This window comes from Cavia porcellus, unplaced genomic scaffold (assembly GCF_034190915.1).
Source record: "Cavia porcellus strain 051 isolate PalLab524CR breed Dunkin Hartley unplaced genomic scaffold, mCavPor4.1 scaffold_6, whole genome shotgun sequence".
NCBI lineage: Eukaryota > Metazoa > Chordata > Mammalia > Rodentia > Caviidae > Cavia > Cavia porcellus.
Window position 1 is genome coordinate 56,616,376 of NW_026947489.1, and position 12,570 is coordinate 56,628,945.

The 12,570-nt window shown below is 38.2% G+C and overlaps 1 pseudogene; it reads right to left on the bottom strand.

The window, feature by feature from the left end:
* Positions 1–10,343: 10,343 nt before the first annotated feature.
* LOC100732841 (histone deacetylase complex subunit SAP18-like) lies at positions 10,344–10,840 on the bottom strand (annotated as a pseudogene).
* Positions 10,841–12,570: the final 1,730 nt, after the last annotated feature.

The following is a 12,570-nucleotide window of genomic DNA, read 5'->3' on the forward strand; positions in this document are numbered from 1 at the left end:
ACCTATGCAGCAGGTTTGAAAGGACTAAGAGGAAGGAAATTTCTGCCTTCCCCACCCTGTGGAGCTCCTCTTATTTAATTCCACGATGTCACACAGCTTTCTTTACTGTGCTGATAACTCTCAAGAAAAATGTCAATTGTAAGTATCATTTTTCTTTTGTTAAATTTAGATTGGATTAAATTAAATTTTACTGTGTTAGTACATATTTGCAATTCATGCAACTTCTAGTCATTTGAGGGTCTACTTACACATTCGTATTACAGCTTGTTTATTTTTAATCTCCTTCCTTCCCACCCCTCTTTCTCTTTGGGTTCTCCAGTCCCCTTTTTCATATTCTTGATTTTCTTTGTCTTAGCTGATATCAGGGATGGCACACTGTGTTTACATTAATTGCGCTTATTAGGTTCTTGTGTGTGACACATCTGTGTTCCTCTCATTTCCCTTTTCCCCTTCTGCTCACCCTTTGCCCTTGTTTCCTTGGACAACTTTTCTATTGCAAGAGATTTGCCCTTTTGCCCATTTTTATCCATCCTTTATGGTTTTCTCTGTTTGTGTGTTGCCTTACTCAAATGAGAGATACTATGAGATATTTAAGCTTGTGTGTCTGACTTATTTCACTAATATATTTCCCAGGGGCATCCATTTTTCTGCAAATCTATCAAATGAGTCATTCTTTATGGTCATGTAGTATTCTATTTATATAAATACCACAATTTGACGTGCCCTACCAACCAGGGAAAAGCAACAAGGAAGCAATGCAGAACTCACCCCCATCTGCCAGTGGAGGACCTATCAGCCTGGGAGAAGCAAGAAATCCATGCATACTCCCCGCTCCAGCTGTGTGCCAGGAGAGAGCCTGCTGGATGGAGAGAAGCAGCGAGGAAGCCATGCAGCCCCCTCGCCCCATGTGCTGGCAGGGGCCCTCCTGGCTGAGGAGCTGTGCAGCTCCCCATGTGCCGGCAGAGCCTTACTGGCTAAAGAGAACCAGCAAGGAAGTCATGCACACCACTGTGTGCTAGTGGCAGACCTGAAGGCCAGGATGAACCAGCGAGGAAGCTGCCTCCACCCTGATTCCTCCATAAGAAACTGGATATGACCCGGGCTGAGATGATGCCAACTGAAGTAGGGAAGCAACGTGACGTTTGTGTTGTCTGACTGACTCGGCAAGCATGGGACTGGTAGTCTGAGCAACTATCTAGAGGATAACAATATGCAGTATAGTAACGATTACACATTTCCTACAGTCCTATCACTGTTTCATTTTGTTTTGTTTTATTGTTTTGTTTTGTTCCCTTTAAAATAAAAAAAAAAAAGCACCACTTTTTCTTTATCCGGTCATTTGTTGAGTATAGAGGCTGCTTCCAGGAGTTAACTATGATAAACATTGGTGTGTGTGTATGACTGCAGTATAATGATCTGAGCATTTGGGGCAAGATTCCTAGTGGGTGGGTAGCTGGGTCCCATGGATTTGTAATTTCTGTTCTTTGAGAATCTCTATTCTGCTTTCCATTGTGGTTGTCCTAATTTGCATTCCTCCCAGAAAGGCAGGAGAGTTCCTTTTTCACAACAGCCACATCAAGCATTTGCTATTGTTTAATTTTCTAATGATTACCATTCTTTATGAAGTAAGATGGAATTTTAGTGTTGTTTCAATTTTCAGTTCTCTAATGGCTAGAGATGTTGAACTTTTCCTTTTTATTTTAAAGAGAAAAGAGATAAATAAACAATGAAACCAAGTTTCAGAACAGATTAGTAGGACAGCATAGTTGTCTTCATAGTGGTTAGAGTACTAGATATAGGCGTGATAGCCTGTCTAAACAGTATTAGCACAAAACATTCTTTTCAAGGACACTTTTCTTCCTATGTCTGCTGACCATTTGTCTTCCTCTATGAAGTGTCTGCTCATTTCTTTAGCCCATTTCTTGACTAGGTCTTTAATTATATATGGCTTAGTTTGAGTTCTTTGTATAGTTTGTATGTTACTCCTCTGTCTGAGGAGTTTTACTGGCAAAATATTTTCCTGTTCTGTAGCTTGCCACTTTATTGTAATCACTGATTTTTTTTGTAGTACAGAAGTTTCTAGTCTGATAGAATCGCATTTGTTGATTCTTGCTATTATTTCTTGTGCTATTGAGGTTCTGTTCAGAAAATCCTTTCCTACACCTATAACTTCAAGTGTCTTACCTATTTTACCTCCCTGGAGGTTTAATATTTCTGTTTTAATGTTGAATTCTTTGGTTCATTTTGATTTTAATTGAGTATATAGTAAGAGTTAAGGGTCCAGTTTCATTTTCCTAGGAAAAGATAACCAGTTTTCCCAACACCACTTTCTGTCAGCATATTCTTCAGGCACGATTGTCAGAGATCAAATAGTTGATTATGTTTAGTAAGATTTTTATACCCTCAATTCTGTTCCATTGATCCCCAAGTCTGTTTTTGAGCCAGTACCACATCTTTTTTTAAAATCGCTATTTCTTTTTGATACAGTTTGAAATTAGGTATTATTGCCCAAATTACTTTTTCTCTTCCGCATCTCTTCTGGTTCCATGCGAATTTCAGGATTGTTTTCTCTAGATCTTTAAAGTATGCAGTGGGTGTTTTGATTTGGGCCACAGTGAATCTGTTTAACAATTTTGGAAGTATAGCCATTTTGACAAACTTTTTCCTGCCTCTTGAGGAGCAGGTGACATATTTCCAAGTTCTTCAATCTCCTTCAGGTTACTGTAGTTTTCTCTGTAGAGCTCTTTCACTTCCTTGGTTAGGTTAATTCCTAGATATTACATTTTTCTTGAAGCTACTGTGAATGGTACTGTTTTCATAATGTCCTTCTCATCCTGTTCAGTGTTGGTGGACAGAATTGTTAGTGATTGTTGTGTGTTGATCTTGCATCTTGGTACTTTGTTAGTAGTTCTAAGAATTTCCTGGTGGAGTTCTTTGGGTCTTCTATATAGAGTATCCTGCCATCTGTGTATAATGATAATTTGTGCTTTCCTTCCTAGATGTATCCCTTTTCTTTCTTTCTTTTTTTTCCCCCTAATTGCTCTGGCTAATGTTTCAAGTACTATTTTGTTTTTTGTTTTTTTTTTTTTTTTTAATTTTTATTTAAGGAGAAAAGAAAAGAAAGAAAAAAAAAACAGTGAAGGGGTACAAGTTATACAGATTTACAGAAGAAAAAAATGCGCAGTAGGAAATCACTAGTTAATGGATTACATATTGCCATCTTAGAAATAATTGTTCAAGTCACAAAATTAAAGCTTGTAGAGTGGACATTCCAACAATGATACTGCAAACAGTTCTGTTCAATGATCCAATAAAACTCTGTGATATCATTTTCTATCTTATACATTTAAATATACATGCAGTTATATAGTTTAGAGCACTTTCTTTTCCTCTCTTTTGTACAGTGACTATTACACATTTTGGGTTTCATTGCTCCCACGGTTCTTATTGCTTTTTTGGAAGAGAGTAAAACCAAATGTGACATAACAGAACAAAATCGGTCAAGTCAAAAGGGTGGATATAATAGATAATATAAAAACATAATACAAGGTGATCAACAATGGTTACCATAATGCCTCCCGCTATTTCTAATAGAATTGCCTATATCATTAGTTGTAATACAATTGAACAAAACAATAAAGAATAAAACCAACAAAACCAAAACATTGGAGATATTGTAGGTCTTCAAAAGTAGATAAAAGTCAACGAGAATGGGCGTTATAATGAATCTCATTATCTTCTCAGCTGATGCCTAAACTTTCGAACCTGATACTATCCAGCAAAACAGAATAGAGGAACCTCAGTCAAAAACAAGATGGTGAGAGTAATACAGGGCTTCAAATCGAGATAATAGAAAGTCAAAGTGGGTTACTATATTATATCCTGCTATATTTTTCCCTTTAATTAAATGGATAAAAAATAAAAAAGTAAATAATGGAGTGGAGATTGAGAAAAAAGAGGGCATAACAGCGAAACAGGGCAGATCAAAACATAACCATTTAAGCAGAATAGTGTTTCACTACCAGATATTCCGACCCAAAAGTAGTTACCATATTGACTCCCTCCCTGAAGTCCTTGAGTACAACTTCGTATACTGTAGCATTAAGTATATCAAAACAATGTAAAACCATTTAAGAGAATGACAGCATTATAGAGTATTTAGAATCGACTAACAGAAAATGAACAATGGTTTCTGTATATTCTCCTTGTCTTTAAAAGGTTTTTGCTTATACTATTGTACATAATAAAATCCAGTAAGATACAACCTGTTTAGACCATTGGAGACAGAAGAACAAAAGCTAGATGAGACTTCAAAACAAGATGGTACTAAATCACTATTACCTATTAAGATGTCATTTTCTCCAAAATAGCTGTTCCTATCATCCAATCTTCTCTGTCTCATTTCTGTTGAGCTCTTTTTCTGTCAGTAGCTGTCAGTTTGTCTTCTTCATTTTGCTCTCTGCTCCATTCGTTGTGGCCTCCCCGCCACTATTTCTGGGTTCTTTGTATTTTTCTTTTTTTAGAATATCCTGCAATACTTTCTGTAGGGTTGAATTGGTGGTTGCAAATTCCCCCAGTTCCTCTTTATCCTGGAAGCACCTTGTTTTTCCATCAATTTCCAGGGACAGCTGTGCAGGATATCTCAATCTTGGCTGGAGATTATTATCTTTCAAAGCTTGAATTATTTCCCCCCATGCTCTTCGTGATTTGATGGTTTGTGCAGAGAAATCTGCTGTAATTCTGATGGGTGTTCCCTTGTAAGTGATCTGTTTCTTGTCTCTTACAGCTTTTAATATTCTGTTCTTGTATTGAATTTCTGGAATTTTTATTATTATATGCCTGGGTGTTTCTCTGTTAGGGTTGTAGGTAGCTGGGGTCCTGTATGCCTCATACATCTGAGTATCTTTACCTTTTGCTAAATTAGGAAAATTCTCCTGGATTATTTCTGTGAGTAGCTTTTGTAGTTCACTTGTTTGTGTCCCTACTTCTTCTTTTATGTTCTTAATCCTTAAGTTATGGCTCCTCTTATCATCTTCTTGTCTTTGTATTATTGCTGTTTGTTTCTTTGTTATTTTTAAGAAGTTTTTCATTTCATTCTCCCATATTTCAAGTCTGCCCTCCAATTCAGATAGTCTGTCCTTAGTTTCTTTCAAGCTGTTATGCCAGTCTTGGATAGACTTCTTAATTTCTTGATAGTCCCTTTGAACCTGCTTCACATACTCAATGCTTTCTCTGTTTTCTCCATCAAGCAATTCTCCCCTCTTTTTCTGTTCTTCCATTCCACCATCTGTTTTTTCCTGGGTGGTGCTTAGCATTTCTCTAACTATTCTGCATACTTCTAGCTTCAGGTCGTTGATAACTTCATTCCTGAATTGGTCTATGACGCTCTCTATATGGCGCTTAATGTATACCGGTGCGGTGTCCACTATTGCCTGTTTCTCAGAATTGGGGGCCGAGGAGCCTTTCTTGTTGCTTCCCTTCCCCATATTTTCTGTTCCTTATAAAATGCAAGCTTACATAGGAGGCCCGGCTTCCCTGCCTGTCAGCCACAGCCTGATCAAATTGCACTGGCTAGTTGTTCCCGCCCACCGCTGCGCACCAGGGAGTTGTGGAGGAGGCAGCCTACGCGGGAGTCAGTCGCTCCTCCGGGCCACCGTCAGGCTCTGGGATCTGGGTTAGGCCAGCCTAGGGAGTCCGCCAGCAGCGTCACGCAGGCCAGGCACTTTTCACCAATCCCGTCCGAGAGGGGAATGTGTGGCTGGAGTTGCCACCGCGCCCTGCTCTTACCGGACTGCCTGAAAGTCCTCCGCTGGAGTCAAACTGTGGTAGGGGGTCAGTTTCTCACTCACCTTGCCACCAGTCAGTGTACACCTCCTTGTCCGTCCTGTTTTCGACTCTGTTCGCAGACTCCCGTTCCCAGAGCTCTGCGCGTCTCTCCTTGCCGAGCCGCTGTGGAGGCAGCCAGCCGCTGGGCGGTGGGAAACCCAAATCGCGGTTTCCAATGGCGCGGGGTCGAGCCTCTACACCGAGTCTTTTCTGTTCCTATTTTAGTGCCAGGACTGTATTCTAAGTTGGTTTCTCTCAGCCCAGTTCGTTCCTGAGTCAGCAGAGCATATCTCTACTGGTTCGTGTCTCCTTAGTCCGCATCATTCCTGGCCTCTGAGCCGAGCCTTTCAGAGAGCCTTCGGTAGTTGCTGTTGTCTGTCCGCCATGTTCTCCCGGAGTCCTCAAGTACTATTTTGAATAGAAGTTATAATGGAATCTTTTTCTTGTTCTTGATTTTTAGGGGCAAAGGTTTGAAATTTTCCCTATTTAGTAGAATGCTGGCTATTAGTTTGCCAAAATTAGCCTTTAACATATGCAGGTATGGTCCTTATATACCTGTTTTCTTGAGAGTTTTCATCATGAAGGGGTGTTGGATGTTTTTCAAAAGTGCTTTCTGCATCTACTGATATGCTCATGTAGTTTTTGATCTTGCTCCTGTTTAAGTATTGTATGAAGTTACACAAGTTGAACCATCCTTGCATCTCTGGGATAAAACCTACTTGACCATGATGTATTATCTTTTTGTTAATGTGCTGCATTCTGTTTGCTAATATCTTGTTGAGGACTTTTGCATCTATGTTCATTAAAGAGATTGACCTAAAAATCTGGGTTTGGTGGAATACTCCTACAATCCCAGCACTTGGGAGGCTGAGGTTGGAGAATAGTTTGCAAGTTTGAGAACAGCCTGGGCTACAAAGTGAGCCCAAGGCTTGTGTGAACTGCATAGTGAGACCCTGTCTCAAAAAGACAGACAGACAGACAGAGACAGAGCAGAGAGAGAGAGAGAGAGAAAGAGAGAGAGAGAGAGAGAGAAAGAGAGATTGGCCTATGAGATTGGCCTATAGTTCTCTTTTTTAACTGGGTCTTTATCTGGTTTTGGGATCAGGATGATACTGATTTATATAAACAAATTTGGTAGGATTCCATCCCTTACAATTTCATTGAATACCCTGAAGAGTATTGGTGATACAGCATCCTTAAAGGTTTTGAAGAATTCAGCAGTGAATTCATCAGGTCTTGGGTTTTTCTTAGTTGGATAATTCATTAATGAGTCCAGCATATTTATGTTTCCTTGGGTTGGTTTTGAAAGTTTGAACATGTCTAGAAATCTGTTAATTTCTTCAAAATTTGCTAATTTATTGGAATATAGTTTTTTGAAGTAGTCCCTATCTTCCGAATTTTGACAGTGTTGTGATTTCACCTTTTGCATTCTGAATTGCACTGATGTGAATCTCTCTCTCTCTCTCTCTCTCTCTCTCTCTCTGTGTGTGTGTGTGTGTGTGTGTGTGTGTGTGTGTGTGTGTGTGTGTCTCAGTAAGCCTTGCTAAGGGCTTATCTAATTTATTTAATCTTTCAAAGAACAACTTTTGTTGACTTGTTAGTTTTTGTTCACTATTTTTACGTCTCAATTTCATTGATTTTTTCTCTCATCTTCATAATTACCCTTCTCAATTTCATTTTAGGGCTGGTTTGTTGTTTCTCAAATATCTTAAGATCTTTCACGTAGCACTACTTTTGATGAATTTGCTTCTTAGAATCTGCTTTCACAGTGTCCCAGAGGTCTCACTGAATTGTACAGTCAATGTCATTGACTTCTAGAGATTTAAAATTTTTTTCTTTGATTTCCTCTGTGATCCATTGGTTACTTGAGGAGTACATTGGTAATTTTCAGGAGCATTTGCCCTTTCCAAAATTTCTTTTCTCTTTGATTTCTGTTTTCATTGTACAATGGCCAGATAATATGCACAGAATGATTTCAGTTCTTTCATATTTATTTAAGCAGGCTTTGTGGACTAGTATGTGACCTGTTTTGGAAAAAGTAACATGTGCTGCTGAAAAGAATGTACACTCTGTTGTAGAGGAGTGGGATACTTTGTATATGTGCATTAAACCAGTATGTTCAAGAGTGTAGCTCAGCTCTGAAATTTCTTTATTGATTTTTTGTGCAGTTGATTTGTGTCTTTGCAAAAGTGGAGTGCCAAAGTTTCTTACTATGATCATGTTGATGTTTATTTGATATTTTAATTTCAGCAATTTTTGCTTTATGAAGATAAGGTGCTTCTAGTATTTGGTGTATACATGTTTAATAATATTATCTCTTCTGGTTGAATTGACCCTTTTAGTAGTGTGTGGTGGCCTTCTTTGTCTCTTCTAATCAGTTTTAACTTGAAGTTTACCACATCTGATATTAGGATTTTTACCCCTGCTTGTTTTGGGGGACCTGGTACATAAAATGTGGTTTTCCATCCTTTAACTTTTAGTCTATGAGTATTTTTTTGGGTTAGATGGGTTTCTTGAATGCAACAGATGGTTGATTCTATTTTTTCTTCCAGTCTGCCAGTGTGTGTCTTCTTATTAGAGAGCTGAGCTGATGACACTGAGAGATATTACTGAAATGTGTTTACTGTCATTTCTTTCTTTTTCTATAAGCAGAACTTTTGTTTTCCTCTTCCGTTTGTTTTTTGCTGCTGTTTATCCATTGGCCACACTGATTTCCTCTGTGTTTTTAGATGTGTCCAATTTGTTGTTTCTTTTTTAATTTTTTAGTTTTTTTGCTATCATGGAGTCCATTTATTTTATGTCTGAGGAAACAGTTCAGTTATTATCTAAGTCATTCTTTAACTGTACTTTTGGTGGGAAACTGCAACCTATCTGTAAAGGAAAAATTCCAGTTGGAACCAAGCAATGTGGAATTGGGCAAACCAACCAAACTACTTTATGTGGAAGGATGAGTTGGAACATATGAGAATCTCTGTAAAAGCTTACAACATATAAAAGCTGACTTTTCTTAGTTCCTACCCATTAGATTTACATAGTAAATCTTATTTTCCCTCCCCTCATCAAATGGAAAGGTAGTTACTGCTGTTCTCAAAAAAATCAGGAATTTTGCTTCTAAAATTCAAGTTCGTCTAGTCTGAATGAATAAATAATCTAGGGTTGTGTGGGGTGAACTATATAGCATCAGAAAGCCACTCGATCTAGGTTCCAGGCGTATCATATGTTTTCAGCACAATAAAAGAGCAAAATATAAAAGTAAAAAGTAACCTTTATTCCAAAGACATGGAGAGGAGTCCACAGCCATAGGCGGTCTGGCTTCCTCTGACTAGAATGTAGGGTATGAGATGTAGGTATAACCTCTGACCAGGGTGATGCTTAGGGTGGGCATTGATGATGCGCGAGGAGCTGATCGGAACTTTCTTCAGGCCCGCTGGGAAAGGAAAGAGGAGGTTGTAATAGGGGAAGGAGGAGTGACCTTAGAGTAAACATTCCCTGATTCAGCCTCCCACAGCCATAATGTTCTGTAACTTATTCTAGGGCAAAACTCTGTCATAATTTTTACTGTTTTTCATGTGGCAGGCACTACTCTAAACATTTACAAATATTTAATGAACAATTCTACAGGCTTTTATTTCTATTAAAAAACAAAAACTTGATTCTAGCAATGTGTCCTAAGCTTCAGAGTGAATGGCAGAGTCAAGATTTACATGTTTTGTCCCACTGGTCTTAATCACCCTTCTAACTCTGCCTCTGAGATCAGATACACACCAGTCTGCCAACCAACAGAAGTGTGAGATTCTGTTTACCCTACTCACCATCTTCAGGCTTAAAAGGTAAATCTTCCTTCCCTTCCCCTGAGCTCCACCCCTTCTTCCTTCTGTGCTGGTTCCTGCCTTTAAAATGCCTCTTTCCATCATTTGTAAATACCAGGGACTTCACTGTAGCACTGTTCTCTTCACTAACTGTGTCACTGCAACCTGATCAAGGCAGACCAATCTCTTCCTACGGAGAAGCTTCTTGAATTTCCCTTGGCTCTGATGAAGATTCTAAAAAGCCCTGTTGGGGCTGGATGTAGCTCAGTGGTGAAGCAGTTCCCTAGCAGTGCATGAAGCCCTGAGTTTGATCATCAACACTGGAAAACAAAAACAAAGCAAAACATGTCTAACTCTATACCACAAATTTGTTCTTGATCTCACATAGTCCTATTACTTTCTTGTTCTGCCCCGCTGAGGCTTAGAATACACTCTATCTAGTATAAACCCCAAAATGAGCTGAAACCCTGTTCTTGTGCTTCCATGAACTCTCACACTCAGGCTGATTGCACACATATATTTAACAGTACAGTTTTTCAGAGAATGCTATTAATATTCATACCACAGTACACTAAGTCTTACTCCTAAATAGATACAATTTGTTTAGAATTTAAATGATTAATGGCAAAAATCAGGGGAGGAAAAATGTGTATAAATTTATTTTATATAGTTGAGTGAAAGATAAATTTGAGAGAGAGCAGATAAATTTTAATATGGTCTCATATGCCCTGAAGGAAATTGTGTCCAATTTGGAGGGGTAAGCGCATGTCCAAGTAATCATCTACTTGGAATTTCTGTGACTCCTGAGTCATGGAATCATCCATCCCCTTTCTGCCAGCCATGCCTATCTCCTTAACTTAATAGCCAGGTCTTCAAGATCCATGAAAACAATTGTGAAATTGAAGTGTGTGCCTTTCTTTTGAGCTTCTGGTAGACTTCTTTAAATTAGTTAGTTCTTTCATGGTTACGTCCATTCAGTTGGAGATTTGCAGCTTGCTGGTATGGACGTTGCTGTGGGAGAACTCATCTTTGTGGTGGTAGTGGTGAAAAGCTTGTTCACCATAGCTGGTGGTGAAGACCCGGAATGGCAACAGACATGTCTTCTCACAGTCGATTTGCTACTCTGGTTCCTTAATTTCCTCCTTAGTAATGTGTGACTCCCCTACCATCTTCTTCCTTTTGCCCACCAGACACTCCCAATTCATTGTTTCTATTCAAAATATTCTTGAGTGTTTTCTCTGGCACTGTCTAGCACTCATAGATTTTGTTGGTTACTTTTCTCTCCTTGCTGAGACAAAATGTCGGACGCCTGAAAGGAAGGAAGGATTTATTTAGCTCATAGTTTGTGGAGGTTTCAGTCCATAATCTTCTGGGTCCAAGTCAGGGTGGCTCATGACAGAGGGCAACAATTTATGGTGGCAAAAGACAGTAAAAGCAACAAGAGCAAAGGGGAAGGAACATGACAGAAGTCTCTGTCCTTTATATTGTGTGTAGCGCTCACACCCATAATCCCAGGGGTGGGCCATTAATCAACCACAAACACTAGAAGTCTGCCCCCATGATTGCATGAGGCTTTGGGGGGGTTATCCAGACACAAACCATTGTATAGATCTTTTGAGCTGGTCTTTTTCAAGGACATATCTTATTTCAACATTTACTTTGAGGGATAACTTGCTGAGTAAATTAATCTGGATTGGATGTTAATTGTTTATAGGGTTTGAAATACTTCACTCTTAGCTCTTCTGGCTTTCAGAATTTGTACCAAGAAATCTGCCATAATTCTAATTGGTTTATCTTTATATGTAAATTTTTTGTTTTTCTCTGGATGCCTTTAAAATTCTGTGTTTTTAATTAGGGTTAGAGGTCTCACTTGACCCATTTAGTCCCCTGTTCAGTATCTTTCCAGAAGAATTAAAAACGTACCACTGTGACATATGTGCACTCATTTATAAAAGCAGCATAATTTGTTTCTGGTAACACAAAAGAAAGGAGAAAATGGAATGGGGGAAAAGGAAAAGAAGGAAGGAAAAAGCAAAAAATAGTGTACATATACATATATAATAGTTAAAATAGTTATATCACTAATTTCTGTTAATTCATTAAGAAAAGTTTGTGTTAATGTTATTTGGACAATTAAATGCCTGTATCTTATACTCTGAATAACTAGTTTAAAGATAACAATACAAAATGTATTAATCATTGTTACTCTTCTTTATCTTATTTTGAATTTTTCCCATTAAAATTTTTTTAAAAAATTCTGTGTTTCTTTCTGGATATCTGCAAATTTAGTGAGAATATACATTGGCAAACTTTTCCTTTCATCATAATTGTTTGGTGATCTATAAGTGTCACTCATTTGCATTTTAAAATCTCTTCTTACTGTGTTTGGGAAATTTTCTTGCATAATTTCTGTAAGCATGTTAGGGAATACATCTGTGCAAGCTTCTAGATGTTCTCTAACTCTGACTGGCCTTAGAGTGGTCTTGTCAGCTAGTAGCTGTTGGATAGTATTCTCTTGTTCTCTTCATTTTTTCTCTCTCTCTTATTTTCTTTTGGGCTTCCATGAACTCTATCAAAATTCACTATTTCATGTTCAATATCAGAGGCTCTGTCTTCACACTTACCTTTTCTGCAATGTATGAACTGTACAGTTTTTTATTTGAGGTATTTCCGTTCGACATACTTTTTGAGAATTCCAGACCCTTGTTGAATCTGTCATTCAAATTTTGTACTGTTTTTGCTAACTTCCAGTTTTTCACCTGTTTCCCTAAAATTCACCATGGGTGTATAGAGTGCAGTTACTGTACACTTTGGGCTCATTTCCTCTTTGAATTCATCTTTTTTTGTCATACTTTTTGTCTTAGTTACTTTACTCTCATTGCTGAGACAAAATATCTGATGCCCAAAATTAGGGAAGGAAAGGTTTATTTAGCTC